The sequence below is a fragment of the Mesoplodon bidens genome, assembly GCF_964165515.1.
Source record: "Mesoplodon bidens genome assembly, chromosome: 2".
Lineage (NCBI taxonomy): Eukaryota > Metazoa > Chordata > Mammalia > Artiodactyla > Ziphiidae > Mesoplodon > Mesoplodon bidens.
In genome coordinates, this window is record NC_138177.1 from 90,001,377 (window position 1) to 90,019,796 (window position 18,420).

An 18,420-nucleotide genomic window follows, 5' to 3' on the forward strand; every position below is an offset into this window, starting at 1 on the left:
CTGAGAGATTCAAAAGATCTAGAGGCAGAGGAGTGTACTCTTCAGATTATTTAGCAGTAATTATACCTACACTAAAATCTTTTTTTATTTTTTAAAGTTAATTTAAAATCTTTTAATTATCAGCATGTTTATATAAAAATTCAAATAACAGAGAGATGTATGGATAAAAAGTAAATGTCCTCCTTCACCTCTCCTCACTGCACCCATGAATGATGCCATATTATCCATCACAGGACCTGCATCAATCTGCTAGGGCTACTGTAACAAGGTACCACAAACTGGGTGGTTGAAACAACAGAAATCCACTCTTTCACAGTTCTGGAGGCTAGAACTCTGAAATCAAGGTGTCAGCAGGGTTGATTCCTTCCAAAGCTGTGAGGGAGAATCTGTTCCATGCCTCTCCAGCTAGCAATCCTTGGCATTCCTAGGTTTGTAGCAGCATAACTCCAATCTTCACATGGCATTTTCCCTGTGTATGTCTGAGTCCAAAATTCTCCTTTTTTTTTTTTTTTTTTTTTTTTTTTGCGGTACGCGGGCCTCTCACTGTTGTGGCCTCTCCCGTTGCGGAGTACAGGCTCCAGACGCGCAGGCTCAGCAGCCATGGCTCATGGACCCAGGCGCTCCGCGGCATGTGGGATCTTCCCGGATCGGGGCACGAACCCGTGTCCCCTGCATCGGCAGGCGGACTCTCAACCACTGCGCCACCAGGGAAGCCCCAAAATTCTCCTTTTTATAAGGACACCAGTCATACTGGATTGGGGCCCACCCTAATGACCTCATCTGAACTTGACTACATCTGCAAAGACCCTATTTCCAAATAAGTCACATTCTGAGGTGGTAGAGTACACAGGGGGTGCTCTAAGGTACACATGAATTTTTGGAGGGCACGATTCAACCCATAACAGTGCCCATGCCTCAGGTTTTCCATCTAGACAAGGAGAGACTCACAGCTCTAGGTTCCATGCTGTGAAATTTGAGAAATTTCCCTTTTTGGACAAAAAAAAAAAAAAAAAAAAGTAAAAGCAGAATTATGTTGCCTCCTTCGAGGGAAATAAAATTAATGCTTATTATGCATCTTTCATGGTCCTCAAACTTTGCAAATTTCATCTCTTTAGTCTTCACAACCATCCAAAATTCCTTGACATCAAAGACTGTCCCATCCATTGTCATATCCCCACTGTGTAGCTTAGAACCTGGTGCTGCAACAGTTATAAAACAAACATTTTTTGAGTCAATGAACTCTGTGGTGTAGATGTTATTTCCTCGATTTTAAGGATGAAGAACTCAGTGCAGAGATGCTCAGACACACGTCCCAAAGTCACACAGCTGGTAAGGAAGCTGCAGGTTTGGGACTCAAGCCCAAGCCTGCCTTTCTTCAAAGTTCATGTCATTTCCATTACACTTAAGCCAATGGTTCTCGAAGTATGTTCGCAGGACCAGCAGCCCCAGCAGTGCCTGGGAACTTGTTAGAAATGCAAAGGGATTCCCCTGGTGGTGAAGTGGTTAAGAATCCGCCTGCCAGTGCAGGGGACATGGGTTCAAGCCTTGGCCCGGGAAGATCCCACATGCCACAGAGCAACTAAGCCCGTGTGCCACAACTACTGAGCCCACATGCCACAACTACTGAAGCATGCGCGCCTAGAGCCTGTGCTCTGCAACAAGAGAAGCCACCGCAATGAGAAGCCCGCACACTGCAATGAAGAGTAGTCCCCGCTCGCTGCAACTAGAGAAAGCCCGTGCGCAGCAATGAAGACCCGACACAGCCAAAATTTTTTTTAAAAAATTAAAAATATAAATAAATAAATAAATAAATAAAAATAATAAATAAAAAGTTGCAAGTTACCCATGCTGTATGAAAAAAAAAAGTTAAAAAAATAAATACAAATTCTTAGGCCTCTTCACCGATCCACTGAATCAGAACCTCTTGGATGGGGCCAGCATTCTGGGTTTTAGCAAGCCCTCCAGGTGACCCCCTGCAGTTTGGCAGCCCCTGTGCTAAACCAGGAAGCAACTGGGAGAAGTTGAGAGTAGGTGTGACCTTAGAGACTGGCTTGGTCTTTTTTTTTTTTTTTTTTTTGAGTTGCCTATGCAGTTCCAGGATTTCCAGAAACCTTACCTTCTATTCCAACCATTGTTATTATTTTTTGATGCTGAAAAATTACATTACCCCACTATTTTCAGAAAGGAGGGAGGAAAGAGAGAGAAGAGTGTCCAGAGGTAAGTATTCAAATCTGAACTCTTTCTTCCAGTTTCTTTCCTCTGCTGCAAACGATGAGACACCCTGGGAGAAGCTCAGATGAAAACACCATGAGAACTCTCAAGTTCACCTTCAGCTTCACCCAGAAAAGAACACTGACAGTCCTCTCGAGGATAAAGTTAGCAAGATGCTTTGAAAGCTGCCAAAGGGCTTCCAAGGTGAATGAAGTAATTGAAGGTGGAATGAACTCATCTCTGCAGAATTTCATCCACACAATCATGAAAGAGGAGACCAGAGCAGCAGGTGAAGCAGCTGGCTGAGCAGATATCCATTTCTTATCTGTAAACCAACAGGGCATGGTCATAAATCTTAAGCCAGCTGTTCACTGGATGGAGGGTTGGGACTCAGGAACCGTTTGCAAGAATGACCTGTTTCTTAAAGAATGGCACTTTTCTTCCCAAGGATCTTGATGGCAGAAGAGGGTGGCAGCTAGATGGCAGTTGGAGGGGAGAGGCCTGGAGCCCTGTGAGGTGAAGGCTTCCGTAAGGCCCAAACCAGGGTTCTGCCACTGGGCTCAGCCTGGAGAAGGTTAGGAGGCTTTGCAGCTAAAGCAAGAGGAGGGAACTGTGCCACTGACTCGCCAGCAATGTTCTCCTTTGGGAAACTGTAATATCATCCATTGTCAAAAGTGGAGGTGGCGCTGGGGGAAGGGGAGCTGGAAGAAAGAACAGGATCTAAAGCAGAATGCTCAACTTCAAGCCATTTGCCTAAGTTCACTTTCTTGGGTGCCTTCTACAAGATAGAAAAATGAAATGCTCCTTTACGTGCTACGAAAATTGGTCTCAGCATTCCTCTGGCTCCTTCCACGTCCTCCACCCACAGCCAGGCACCTGACAGTGCCAGAGGCTCTGGCAACCACCACACACAGTCATTTCCAAAGGCTCCCCTGGGGCAGCCTGGGGCACCATCACTGGGAACAGAATCCACATCACCACCTCTTGCTTTGTGAAAGCAGAAATGGCCTGAGTCCAAGAGTGAAATTTGGTGGAAGAAATTAAGGCAGGATGCCATTCTCTCTAAGTTTCAGGAAGACCTCAGATGATCCTCCTGTTTTTTTCAGCAGTCACAGGAGGAAATAGGACAAATCTTCCCACTTCTTTATTTTTATACCTACTGATAAACTGTCTCGTTTTTTTCTCCCACTCTGAGTTGTGCCAACTTCTATAATGATTAATAGATGGTAATTAAACATCAAGTTCCTGGCTATTTCAATTTGAGACCAAAGGAAATTGGTTTAAAAACTAAGATTCTTGGGACTTCCCTGGTGGCGCAGTGGTTAAGAATCCACCTGCCAATGCAGGGGACAAGGGTTTGATCCCTGGTCCGGGAAGACCCCACATACCGCGGGGCCAGTAAGCCCATGGGGCACTAAGCCCGTGCACCACAACTACTGAGGCTGTGCGTCATAACTACTGAGCCCACGAGCTACAACTACTGAAGCCCACACACCTAGAGCCACCACAATAAGAAGCCCATGCACCTCAACGTTCGCCACTAGAGAAAGCCCGTGCACAGCAACGAAGACAAAATAATAAATAAATATATTTTTTAATTATTTTAAAAAAAGATAAATAAAAACTAACATTCTCATTCCCTCTCTCTCTCTCTCTCTATATATATATATATATATGATTTATATTTCAGATATAAATACAGCTATATATATATATATATGTAACTATAAGTTCTCTATAAACAATGCCTGGCACATAGTAGGTCTGTGATAAAATTTGTTGAAAGGCAATGAATTGAATGAATGAGTTCATACATACATACACACTGGCTTCTCTGGTTCAGTTTTTTTCAGTTTTCCAAAGCACGTATCTAAGCATATCACCACGCTGCTCAAAAAAACTTCTCCAGTGTGTTCAGAATCAAGTTCAATCTTTCTCCTTAACACAGTCTATTCTATAAGAGCCTCCAAGACTGGCCACAGTCCACCTTCCCATACCCTTTCCTCTCCCCTCCACTAAAGCCACCCTGGACAACCTGAAATTCCCCCATACAAGCCCTGCATAATCCCATCTCCTGGCCTCAAATGTCTTTCCCTGGTGACCTGCCCAAGATCTACTCTATACTGGGGTGAGGGCTAAGCTTTGAGACAGGCCCTCAGATGCCACCAGTATACCCCCAAAGCCTTCTCTTATTTCTTCAATTTCCCTCTTATAGTGCAAACCCAAAGCCCTTTGTTTATATTCAGTTTTATCTCTTATATAAGTGCATTCTATTTATGGACATAATCCCTCTCCCCCACTAAACTGTAAACTCCTTGAGGGCAAGCATTGGGCCAATTCATTCCACATTTGCAGCTGCAAGCACAGTGCCTGACACATTTGGAGTGCTCAAAATAATTACTGTATTAATAAGTAATAATAATAACATGGAGATTTAGGAACATCAAATTCAGGAAAACTAGTCCAACAGCTAATGGAATGGATGATTTCATGATACACTGTGATGTGGTGGTTTTAAAATATGTCCACATATTCTCTGATGTTTCTCCCTTCAAGAGGAAGATAGAGCTTAATTGTCCTCCCCCTGAGTGTAGGCTGGACTCAGTGACTTGCTTGTAATGAAAAGAATATGGCAAAAGTGATGGTGTGTGACTTTTGATATTAAGTTATAAATGGTGTTGTGGCTTCTTCTTTGCTCTCTCTGATTCCCCGCTCTGGAGGAAGCTGGCTGCCTTGTCATAAGGACACTCAAGCAGCCCTCTGGAGGGACCCATATGCGAGGAACAGATTCCTGACAATAGCCACATGAGTGACCCATCTTGGAAGCTGATCCTCAAGTTCTAAACAAGCTCTTGGGTGACTGCAACCCTGGCCGACATCCTTTTTTTTTTTTTTTTTTTTAATTTTTGGCTGTGTTGGCTCTTCGTTGCTGCGCACCGTCTTTCTCTAGTTGAAGCGGGCGGGGGCTACTCTTCGTGTGGTGTGCGGGCTTCTCATTGTGGTGGCTTCTCTTGTTGCAGAGCACAGGCTCTAGGTGCGCGGGCTTCAGTAGTTGCGGTTCGCGGGCTCTAGAGCGCAGGCTCAGTAGTTGTGGCACACGGGCTTAGTTGCTCCGTGGCATGTGAGATCTTCCCGGACCAGGGATCGAACCCGTGTGCCCTGCATTCGCAGGCGGATTCTTAACCACTGTGCCACCAGGGAAGTCCCCTGGCCGACATCTTGCTGGTAACCTCATGAGAGACTCTGAGCCAGAATCATCCGGCTAAGCTCCTCCTAAATTCCTGACCCACAGAAACTGTGAGAAAAAATTTTTGTTATTTTAAATCACTAAATTATGGGGTAATTTATTATAAGGTTATTGCCTAATAGATAATAGATAACAATCCATTCTAAAAAAAAAAGGTATAGTTTTTAATTCTTGTTGGACCAAAGGAGATTCCTGATTTTACAAGGTTAATAACTCTATGTTAAAATACTGATATGCTCTTCTCTTCACCTGATACACCCTATTACATCTTCAGTTCTTACCTAATTTTACCACCGCTTTAAAGCTCTGCTTGAATCTCTCACTTCTTTTTCAAAGTTCTCTCTTTTTTTTTTTTTTTTTTTTTTTTTGCGGTACGCAGGCCTCTCACTGTTGTGGCCTCTCCCGTTGTGGAGCACAGGCTCCGGACGCGCAGGCTCAGCGGCCACGGCTCACGGGCTCAGCCGCTCCGCGGCATGTGGGATCTTCCCGGACCGGGGCACAAACTCGTGTCCCCTGCATCGGCAGGAGGACTCCCAACCACTGCGCCACCAGGGAAGCCCCGCAAAGTTCTCTTTAACCACTCCAGCGCACACTGAAATAATTTTTCTCTTTATACTTTGGCACTTGATAACTATAATTGCTCCCACCTATGGAGTCCTTACTATGTGCCAGTGTACCAGGCTGAAGAGTGTCCCTCCAAAATTTGTCTACCCAAAGCCATATATAATCTTATTTGGAAATAGGGTCTTTGTAGATGTAATCAGCTACAATGAGGTCGTATTGGATTAGGGTGGGCCCTAAATTCAACGACTGGTGTCCTTATAAGAAAACCATGTGAAGACACAGAGAGACACACAGGGAGAAAGCCATGTGACAATGCAGGCAGAGTTTGGAGAGATGCAGCTGCAAAGGCAAGGCATGCCAAGGATTGCTGGCAACCACCAGAAGCTGGAAAGAGGCAAGGCAAGATTCTTCCCTAGAGCTGTCAGAGACAGCATGGCACTGCTGACTTTCTGATTTCAGACTTCTAGCCTCCAGAGCTGTGAGAGAATAAATTTCTGCCACTTTAAAACACCCAGCATGTGATACTTTGTTACCGCAGCCCTAGCAAACTAACACAACTAGTTAATGTTCACATCTTCTTTCTCATTCCTCATTTTCACGACAATCCTTCAAATTAAATATGATTAGCTCGTTTGGTAAATGAGTCCCTCAGCCAGGAAAACTTCACCTGGGCTATGAACATGTGCTCTGCCCACTGCCCCTTCCTATCTGGCCTCACTGCATCATGCACTTGATCTCTATTTGTGACTGCTTGTCCTTTTAAAGGCTGTATGTGCATCAGTGTTAGTTTCTTGTATATAATTCTTGTGTCTCTTTCAGTCCATTATGTTCAATAAAACTTGATGAATGAATTATTTTAAATTTCAGTGGATTAAGAAAATTAAATAAAAGTGAAAAGAATAAGTATTTGGTGCAGAAAACGTAACAGTAGCCCACAATCTAGAGGAAATCTGTCACTAATGTTTTCAGACTGTGAGTACTGTGATGATACCTGCTTTCTGGGACCAGGTATCAGTATGGACAGTATTGTGAATATTCCTAAGAGAGACAAAAAACAGAAAGGGCATAGGGTGGAGGAACTAAATGTCAGAAATAATGACATTTATAACAGGTAACCAGTTATGCTGCTTAACAATTACAAATTTTAAAAAAGAATACTTTGTGCCCCAGTGATATGGCTTAACTCTAGAAATAGTGAGCTTCTCATTACCCAGGGTAAAAAGTTTTTGTTTTTGTTTTTGTTTTGGCCTCGCTGCGTGGCTTGCAGGATTTTAGTTCCCAGAACAGGGACTGAACCCCAGCCATAGCAGTGAAAGCGCCGAGTCCTAACCATTGGACAGCCAGGGAACTCCCAAAAGTATTCCTTTTTAAACATTTGTAATTGCTAGGCAACCTAACCCACCGGAGGATAGGCACCCGCTCCGCTATGTTAGGGAGCTGGTGAAGATGCCTTAGGTGTGAATGATCACTGAGATCCACCCTGACACCAGCACTTTACAAGGTCGCAATTTTATATCTAAATGACATAGATTGCACCAACCTGTTGATCTCCTTGCATCCTCTGAGGATCTCCTTGGTCCTCAGTTTCTGCAAGTATCAAATTAAGATTTATACCTGAAACTAGCACAATACTTTAAATCAACTATAATTCAATTTTAAAAAGAGTTAATAAATTTGGGATGATAGCAATCTAAGGTTTTTAAAAACCTTAGATTTTCAGTTTTCTGAAAATTAAAAGGATGTCTCCTCTTGCAGAGAAGCTCCTGAGAATCTATCTGCATCCTCTCAGTGGTATCACCTTTATCTGCTCATACTCATTCACGACCCTGCCCTTCAGCTACTCATCATCTAACGTAAGAATGTATAAGCAATTCCTGCATCAAAGACAACCAAGTGCACTGGCCACTATCACACATTCCTCAGAAATCATACATGATCTGTCTCTACATGGGAAAAATAAGCTGGTGAATACAAGAATCAGGGGGTGGCCTTTTAGACAGTCCAGGACTAAAAGTCTGTATGTTCTTTTTAAAATCTGACTTTTCCCCCCCACCATAGTTCTTTGTTTTCTTCTCATGTCCTGCTAACCTGTTATTTATTTTATATTTGGGCACAGCTCCTTCTTTTCTTTTACAGATGATTTACACAGCTGAATTAATATTTGTAAATGGAGGCTCTGGCCCTAATCTTTTAAAATTTCTTTACAAGGAAAATACGTTGATCCATTAACTCAAAATGTATGGAGCATCTAGTCTGTGTGTAGCACAGTGCTTGACATGCTGACTTTTCTCAAGTGCTATTCTGAGTCAGAACCATCCTTAAAATTCTTATAAGCATGGTTTCTCAGAAAAAGTCAGATGAACAGATATAACTGATGCTCCCTTTATCTTTTCTCTTAGTGGCTTACTAGCCACCCTTTTATTGTCATATGTTTCGAGTTGGAGACTGAAGTAATCAATTTCAAGCAGAAAGTTAGCCAATTTCAGTTTCTCTTCTAGTTCAGAAACAGCTTTCCTTTATTGTTTGGCATGGGGTGAGAAGAAGGATGCTCCAGTTAGCATGCAGGCTTATTAAAGTCCATATATTTTTTTGCCTTTTATTTTGTATCATCAGTAAGAATCAGACTTGGAAAACCACATTCTGGGCCTATGAAACTCAATTTATTTATTTTGTCACTCAGCATAGTTCTATGGGTCTTTTTTTACATGCCTTTCATGGTACATGACAAATCAAAGAAGAAAAATAGGTGATAACCTCATATTAGGCTTCTCAGACTTCAAGGAATTTGAAAAGTGGAGAGCCTAGGAAGTACGATAAATATATTTTCTTTCAGCAGCTGTCAAGTGCTAACTATAATTATCTGTTCTGTGTTTTATCTGCTATGACATAGAAGGAAAGCTTAAGAAGAAGTGTGACAAATGGCCCAATTTTTATCACTTACCAGAGGGACAGTACAGACTGAGGAAAAGCTATGAGTTTGCCCAACTTCTTTTCAGAAAATTTGGCAGAATTAACATCAGGCCCGGCTGCCCTGCCTGGGACCAGCTGGCAAGCTTGGTAAGGCTGACGGTCTCTCCGGCAAGGCCCTCCAGGTCTTTTTGATTCCCGGGTGAGAGTAAACTCTGACTGCCACCCTCACAGCCAAAGCCTCCCTCCTCCTCCATTGACTGCAGATGGAGAAGACTAATGCTCTTTGAAAATCCATGCTGCTTGGGACGTCCCTGGTGGTCCAGTGGTTAAGACTCTGCCCTCCCAATACAGCGGGCCCGGGTTCGATCCCTGGTCAGGGAACTAGATCCCGCACGCCGCAACAAAAGGATACTGCATGCGGCAACTAAAGATCCCATGTGCCGCAGCGAAGATCTCGCTTGCCATAACTAAGGCCTGGCATAACCAAATAAATAAATAAATATTTAAAAAGGAAAGAAAAGAAAATCCATGCTACCAACTTGACACACATCAATCAAAATGTTAAACACTTAGACTCTGACCCACTATTTCCATTTTTAAAAATTTGTCTGCAGATAGACTCAAATAAGTATGCATCAGTATGTACTCCTGTAGGAGGATATTCACTGCAGCAATGTTACCATATAAGTGGCTAGAATCAACCTATTCATCAAGTTTCTGTTTCAATAAATCATGGTACACATATATAATGAATCGCAGTAGAGCTATAGTGATGAAAACAATAAAATACAGAATAGGACAAATATTTTGATCTGATTTGTACAGGAAGGGCAAAAGAATACACGGATGTGCTTGTATAGGCAAAAAACATTTCAAGAAGAATATATTTAAGCAAGTGTTGACAGAGGTTAGCCTTTGGGGATTTGCAGGCGGTAGGGAAAATTTGTGCTTTTCAGCTTATACCCTCTGCACAGTTTGGATTGCTAACATGGACAGGCAGGAAATATGGTGGTTAAGAGCTCAGCTGCCTGAGTTCCTGCTCTTTTACCAGCCAAGTTACCCTGGGCAGGCTAATCTCTCTTTGCCTTAGTTTCATCATCTATAAAAATGGGGATTCACTCAGGGCAATTTTTGAGTATCTATCTACTATATGGCAGGCAATGGAAATATAGAAATGAATAAAACATACAAGAATACCTGCCCTCCGCAGTGGTTAAGAATCCGTCTGCCAATGCAGGGTACAAGGGTTCGATCCCTGGTCCAGGAATATCCCTGGTCTGGGAAGATCCCACATGTCGCGGAGCAACTAAGCCCGTGTGCCACAACTACTGAAGTCCATGCGCCTAGAGCCCATGCTCCGCAACAAAGAGAAGCCACAGCAATGAGAAGCCCGAGCACCGCAACGAAGAGTAGGCCCCGCTCGCCACAACTAAAGCAGCAACGAAGACCCAACGCAGCCAAACATAAATAAATAAATTTTAAAAAAAGAAAAAAATAGTACCAAAAACAAGAATACCTGCCCTCGTAGACGTCACAATCTTGTCAAAAGAGATAGACAATTAAAATATACATATATATGTATGTATACGCACACATATGTACATATGTAAAATATATGTCAGATAGTAAAGAGTGTTATGGAGAAAAATAAAACAGGAAAGAGGAGAGGTAATGGTGTGGGGTGGGATATTAATAGGACCTTCCTCATAGAGTAACTGTAGGAACTGAGTTAATGCATGTTGGTCACTTAGAACACTCAATAAATATGAATTATTATTATTGCTATGAGCATATATTACTTTAGCATGTAAAAGTAAATGATAATTTTTAAACAAACCCATGCCCCCAGGAAACTTTGACTAAAATCTCACCTCTTTCTTTAGTAGTTTCTGAAACTTCAAAATGGGGATATACTTTTTCATTTATGAGTAAAAAATCATGTGGTCCAGCCACACTGGCCTTTTCGCCATCCCCTAAAACACCAGACTCTTTCCTGTCTGCAAGCTCGTCTGCACATTTTCACCCACCAAACTCCTCCACATCCTCAGCTTGCCACTTAAACTCACTCCTCAGAGGGTCCTGCTCCAACCTCCCTGATCTAAGTCAGATCTCCTCTCATAATCTCTCAGCCTATCTTTCCCTTTTCTCTCATAGCACTTAACCAAATGCATAGGTCAGCTGGGGTGGTTATTTATGAATATCTACTTTGCTTTTCAAGCCAAAAAAACTCCTTCCCAGTGACCACCTAGGTGGGGAAATGTGAAAGAGCGTAGAGGGGAAGCCAGGCATAGTGTGGGTGGGCAGAGTTCTCACTCCAGTTTAGGTGGAGAGGGAAGCAGCTGAGAAGGAATTCAGAATAAGAATGATCTGTAGGGACTTTTATATTGTTTGCTATAGAATGAGCAAGCATTTTACTTCTCAGTCACAGTAAGAGCCTCCCAAAACACTCTGAGGTCACTTAGGAGCTCTAGATGGGATCCTCCTTGAAACACACAGGGTCCCTCCACTATGAGCCAAGCAAGAATGAAGGGGTGTGTGTGTGTGTGTGTGTGGTCTAGTGATTTATCAAAGTTTGAAAGGATTGAGAATTGGTTTGTTTTAATTTATTTTTGGCTGTGTTGGGTCTTTGTGGCGGTGCGCGGGTTTCTCATTGTGGTGGCTTCTCTTGTTGCGGAGCATGGGCTCTAGGCATGCGGGCTTCAGTAGTTGTGGCACATGGGCTCAGTAGTTGTGGCTTGCGGGCTCTAGAGCACAGGCTCAGTAGTTGTGGCGCACAGGCTTAGTTGCTCCGCGGCATGTGGGATCTTCCCGGACCAGGGCTCGAACCTGTGTCCCCTGCATTGGCAGGTGGATTCTTAACCACTGCACCACCAGGGAAGCCCAGGATTGATAGTTTGCCAAGGATGTGAGAAAACGTGCAAAGTTGATGGGAAGCAAAATTGATGCAATTTCTCCAAAAGAGGATCTCATAATATGGAACAATATAAGGTATATGTGACTTTTGATCAAGGAATCCCCATTTCTAGAAATATAACTTAAGGAGTTAACTGAATGATCTTACTCTCTCATCCAGCAATTCTATTTCTAGGAATTTATTCCAAGGAAGTAATGACAGATGTGTTGGAAAGAATACACAAAAAGAGGCTCATCTTAGCATTGTTTATAATAGTCAAAAATTAGAAACATATGTTAACATATGTTTCTAACATATATGTTCAATGATGGGGGATTGGTTAAATAAATTTCATCAGTGGAATATTATTTATCTATTACATTAATTTATTAAGGGCCCACAATGTGCCAGATATTATTTTGGGTGTTGGAGACACAGCATGAAATGCAACACAAAAAGCCCTGCCTGGGGCTTCCCTGGTGGCGCGGTGGTTGGGAGTCTGCCTGCCGATGCAGGGAATACGGGTTCGTGCCCCGGTCCGGGGGGATCCCACATGCCGCGGAGCGGCTGGGTCCCTGAGCCATGGCCGCTGAGCCTGCGCGTCCGGGGCCTGTGCTCCGCGGCAGGAGAGGCCACGGCAGTGAGAGGCCCGCGATTTAAAAAAAAAAAAAAAAAGCCCTGCCTGTGTGGAGCTTACGTGTTAGTGGGAAAAGCCAGAAATACGTAAAATAAATAAAATATAGAGCATGTTAGAAAGCGGTAGGTTCTCTGGAGAAAATAAAACAGAAAATGGGATAGGAAGTGGGAAGACATTTCAACAAAAACTTGAAGGGGATTAAGAAATAAGCTGCATATTCTGGGAAAGAGGCTTCCAAAGCAGAGAAAACAGCAATTGCCAAGACCCTGAGGGGGCAGGTTACCCCACAGGTCTGAGAAAAAGTGAGGAGGCTGGTGTGACTGGAGAGGAGGAGGTGAAGATTGTACATACAGCCTTATAGGCCAGTGTAAGGAGTTGGTTTCTACTTTGAGACAGGAAGCCTTTGGAAGGTTTTGAGCAGAGGAGGGGCAACATCGGTCTTATTTTCAGTAAGTTTACTCTGGCTGAGCACTAGACAATATGTGGGCAAGGTGGAAGCAAAGAAAGCAGTTGGGAAGTTTTTGCAATCTTCTGGATGAGAGGTGATAGTGGCTTCGAGAAGGGTGTTTAGCAGTGGAGGTGTAAGAAGCAATCAAATTCTGGATACATTTTGAATGTAGAGCTAACAAAAGTTTCTGATGAGTTGGATATAGCGAGTAAGAGAGGGAGGTCAGGATTTGGGGCCTGAGCAAGTGGAAGGATGGGGTTGCCATTAGCTGAGATGAGGAAGATTCTGGGAAGCACATTGTTGATGGAGATGGAGAAATCAAATGTTTTGGACATGGGAAATCTGAGCTTCCAATCAAATTTGTACATAGAGAAGTCATGTATGCAGCTATGTGTACAAGTCTGGAGTTCAGGGATGAGATATGGGTTGGAGGTATGAATTTGGGAGTTGTTGATGTCCACATGGTGTTTAAAGCCATGGCGCTGCATGAGCTCACCAAAGGAATGAAAATAGAAGACGATGGATAGAAAGAGAGAGAAAGAGAGATGATAAGTAGATAGATAGGTAGGTAGGTAGGTAGATAGATAGATAGATAGATAGATTGATTGATTGATAATAGATGTTCCTGAGGAACTGCCAGATTTAGAACTCAGGGACATGAAGGGAAAAAAATCAATCAAGGGGACAAAGAAGGGGACACCAGGGGCATAAAAAAATAAACCACCCATTAGAGAGTTGGTGTCCTGAAAACCAAGAGAAGAAAGTGTTCCTAGTTGGTGAGAGTGATCACTGCTCTACCAATCGCTGGTGGATGTAGTGTAATTGAGACTGAGAAATCACCATTGATTGAGCAAGAGCAGTTTTGGTAGAGTTGTGGGGATGAAAGTCGGCTTGGAGTGGATTCAAAAGAGAAGGGAAAGGGTGGATGTAGAGACAGTGATCATAGACGTTACAGGAATTCAAAGGATTTTGCTACAAAGGGGAGCAGTAAAATAGGGTGGCAGCTGGAGGGGGAAGTGACACTCAAGAGAAGTTGTTGAGTTGGAGTTTTTTTCCTATTTTTAAGATAGAAATAATAGCATGTTTGAAGATTGATAGGAATGATTCAGTAGATGGGAAAAATTGATGACTCCAGAGAGAGGGAAGACTTGCTGACCTACATTAAGAAGGTGAGAAGGGGGACTTCCCTGGTGGCCCAGTGGGTAAGACTCCACACTCTCAATGTAGGGGGCCCAGGTTCAATCCCTGATCAGGGAACTAGATCCCACATGTTGCAACTAAAACAAAACAAAACAACAACAAAAAAACAGATCCCACGTGCCACAACTAAGATCCAGTGCAGCCAAATAAATAAATATTTTTTTAAAAAGAAGAAGAAGGTGAGAAGGGATGGGTCCAGTGTGGATGGTCAAAGCGAAAGGGGTGGCATTAGGGATTAGTCAGGATAGGTAGTTCATCCGGTTCCTCATTAAAATGGTGTTATGCAAGGCCATCTAATGACTTAGAATGATGTTCCATTACGTTTTCTAAAAGCAGATCATAAAACAGTAAGAAGCATATTTACTGAGCACTTACTCTATGCTCTGCCTTTTGCAAAGCACTTTAAGCATTATCTTGCCTAATTCTCCCAATGATCCACCTGACTCCTTCAATCAGTTGCCAAATCCTCTAACTTCTACCTTCAGCATGTTTTTCATATCCACGCCTTTCTATTTATCCCACTGCCACCATCCCAGTGCAGTCCCTTTGTTAACCTCCTCCTTGACCTCTGTAAGATCTTTTGAACTGGTCTTCTCGCCCCCATCTCTCTGCTCTCACCTTTTGGCCTATCTCAACCTTATTTACTTTATATTCGTGCTAATCCACTACCTCTGCTAACAATCCGTCAGAGATTCTCCACTTAGTTTCCCACTTTCCAATCTTGATTTCTATGGTACCCCACACCTACTCCACATTTCAGCCACGTGGTCTACTTGCAATTCTCAGGATCTTTTCCTTGGTCTCCTCTCTCTCTCTAGAAATCATACTCCCTCCATCTCTGCCAGTTGAAATTCTGCTGATTATTCCAGAAGCAGGTCAAGTGTCAACTGTTCAAATATGTTTTCTTCTTTTCCTATCAGCCTCTATATTGCCATTCCCGAATTGCTTACCACATGTTAACATTATGTCATCATTTGTATGTCATTATTTGTGGACTTATCTTTTCTGCCTACCAATATTTCTGAAGCCCCTCTGACATGTCAAGGATACATACTAAGCATTTTACATGTGTTATCCAATTTAATTTAATCCTCACAATAGCCTTGTGAGATAGGTGTTACCACCCCATTTTACAGATCAGGAATCTGAAGCTGTCAGAAGTTAATTAACTTGCTCAAAGTAGCATCCTTACTAAGTGGCAGAGTCATCATTCATTCACCAAATTTTATTCTAATCCATGTCTGCCAGATTCCTAAGCCCTCTGGGCTTTTCAACATAGATTGGGATGTCCCTTTGGGGGCAATTAGCACTGAAGCCTCAGGGCAATACCGATCTGGGAAAGGCAGTTTTCTCTTCCTCTCTCATTTGATTTAGATTCATTGTGCTATAGAAAATGCTCCTTTGGCTCTCAGTCGGCACTTAGCCTGGGCTAGCACAGGACTAAAGAAATGATTCATGAAGACAAACACCACACAGGATGTTTAGTTCCACTGGTGACCCTGATTATTGTAAAACTGTGAAAGGAACGCCAAGCCCCAGCACAAGTTTAGCAATCTAGAACTCCCAGCTCTCTGCCTCCTCAGTTTAGGCTTTACCCTAAATCTCTTTGTTCCCTGATTCGATCCAGACGGATGCCTCAGATTTCAGAAACAAGGCAGGAACAGCATTGTTGTCATTAGGGTCAGCCTTGGCCGATAAGACTCCCTGCCATTAATACCCAGCAAAGACTCACAAGAAATTCACATGAAGAGTAAGAACAGGGAAGGGTTAGTCTATCCTGAATTGTTTTTTTCACCATTTAGGATTGGAAGCCCCTAAAACTTATTGGGTCAATTCATACTGCAAAACAAAGAATATTATAATAATGGGTTTATTCTCTCCCTTATTGTTTTGGAGTCGAGGGTGTTCAGCAGCCACTGTTTGCTCAAGAAGAGTGTAAACAGGACTTGCTGACGCCCGTGGCCAACATAGATGACTCTTAAGCCACTTTCACTCTGGCATGGGGTATGGATCTAATGGTGAAGAAGCTGAATGGGAAAGAGAGTTAGGTAACTCTAATTTGTGTTTTATTTGTATTTTCTCTTTCAGTCCTCAAAGCAATCTTTTTTGAGGTAGGTGTTATTGAAATACCAATTCTACAGATGCAAAAACTGGGTGGTAAGTAACAGGCAGGGACTGGAACCCTGGTATGTTGAGTTCCACAGCTTTCCACTACCCTCAGCTTATGCTCTGTGGCAAGGCCTTTTGCTTAGGCAAATGCCAATCAGTTAAAAAGGACTAAAGGCAAAATTTCTACACAAGTTAGAGCTCTCAAGTATCAATATTCTTCCCTTCCTCCCAAGCAAGATGATACAAAGTGTTTTATTTCTTAAACGTCTCATATTTTCCATAGTGGACAAAGATCTCAACAATAAGTGGTAGTTGAACTGTAAGCTTGTTACCTTCCACACAGGGGACTCCCATGTTGGATTCTTAGGCAAGTGAGTTTGCTTGATGGAGCTCACTTGGTTGGTTAGACCACAGGCCACCAAGGCCAGTAAGCAACACTCACTGACAAAATCATCCTGTTCCCAGCCATCTTTAAAACAGGTCATAAAGTGGCTGGGTGAAAATGTGGATGGCCCAGGGCAGGACACTGCTGGGACTGATACAAGTTATAAAAATTTCCACTGACTGGGGTCACTTGTTCATATTCATGAATGAAGTGAAGTATCTTTATTCACACAAAAATTCTCTTCTCTCTTCCCACCCCCCTCACTTCTTCATGATCTGTTTTGTTATAGATGGTCTAATGGTTAGAATACCATCATAATAATACATTTCCATATGGGACGGGGTTATGGTTGCTAATCAGTAGTTAACAATGACAACTTATAAATAATATTTCAACCTCTCAAAACTTTAGCCAAGTATGACATTTCAGATTAATTGTACAGGGCTAGACTCTTAATGTATTACAAAGTCTTTCACATTTCACGTAGATAACAACTTTTATTTGCCTTCTGCCATGAAGTTCTTGTAAATATGTTGCTGCTGCCTCTGCCATATGGTTTTTAAAAAGTTACTCAGAACACAACCCATTATTGTTATTTCAATACCATAGAAACTACTGAGCTTTGTTACTCCTTTTTTTGTATCCCTCCAAAAGAATGTTCAAAGGCATTTTTGGTTGGAAGACATTCACTACTTATTCTCTGAATTATGTTGGCAACGTTTTAGAAACACCTTGAAAAAGACTTACGACATATGTCAGCAAAAGTCCAGAAAAGGAAAGTAGAGATTGGCTGAAAGTGAGACACTACAAAACTCAAAACTCTGGCCAAAGGTGGGTCATGCACTGTCAGGTACACTAAAGAAAGCACACTGGGGGAGGCAAACTATAAACAGGATCCACATTTAGCAGCCCACAAGGTAACTGGATGTTTAATACCAAGGGAAGAGAGGTGATGGGATCCTTCAGTCCCCCTTGCAGATCTCCCATTTTCATACTTTCTTGAAGCCATGATAAAATCACAAGGATTCCCACTTTGATCTATTGTTTTCCTTTGGCCTTCCAAACTCCTTTCTTACCCCACTTCTCCCTTTTCCCACTTTCTATTTTGCCCCTCTGTACATAATCTTTTGTTTTCAACCACTTTTAAGGTAATTTCATCCCAGCTGGGAAACAACCCATGTCTTCTCCTTCCTTCATTCCCAAGTCCAGGGACTTAGGTCCCTCCTGAGGTCCTTGGAGCTGGGACCTTTCCCCTGAGCTCAGCAGCCCAAGCTGTGAGGCTGATCTGTTTCGTGAGTCCTCCAGTGGGCTGGCTTCTCTATGACGCCAGTCTACTCCTATTCCTCCCCACCCCCCATCCCCAAAGAAACCTAAACTCCGTGGCCTCTGAAACTGTCTGTGCGTGGGTCCCAAGATCCCCGCCGGGACCCAAGATTTTTCTGACCTAAGTGGGGTCGGGTCGGGAGGAGAGTACCTCTTTGCAGGCGTGAAGCTCCGGTCCCGCTCCCTGAGTCACCTGGAAGGTGGTCCCAACCCAGAGCAGCAGCCGCAGAAGCCGGAGTGTGCGCGACTCAGTTCTTCCCCTGCGCCTGGCAGAGGGATGGAGGCTGTGCCCAGGCTCAGCCATAGTGTTGTTCTGAGCGAGCGGCATCAGCGGTTCAGGTGCTGCGGCGGCAGCTACTGCTGGAAGAAGGCGGAAAAAAAGGGGAGGGAGATTCACAGGGGGGAGGATGCAAGGGGCTGGGCTCGCTTCAGTCACCTCCCTGCGGCTACGCCTAGGCCGCCCATCCTTCCTCCTCCCTCCTTCCTCTTCTCC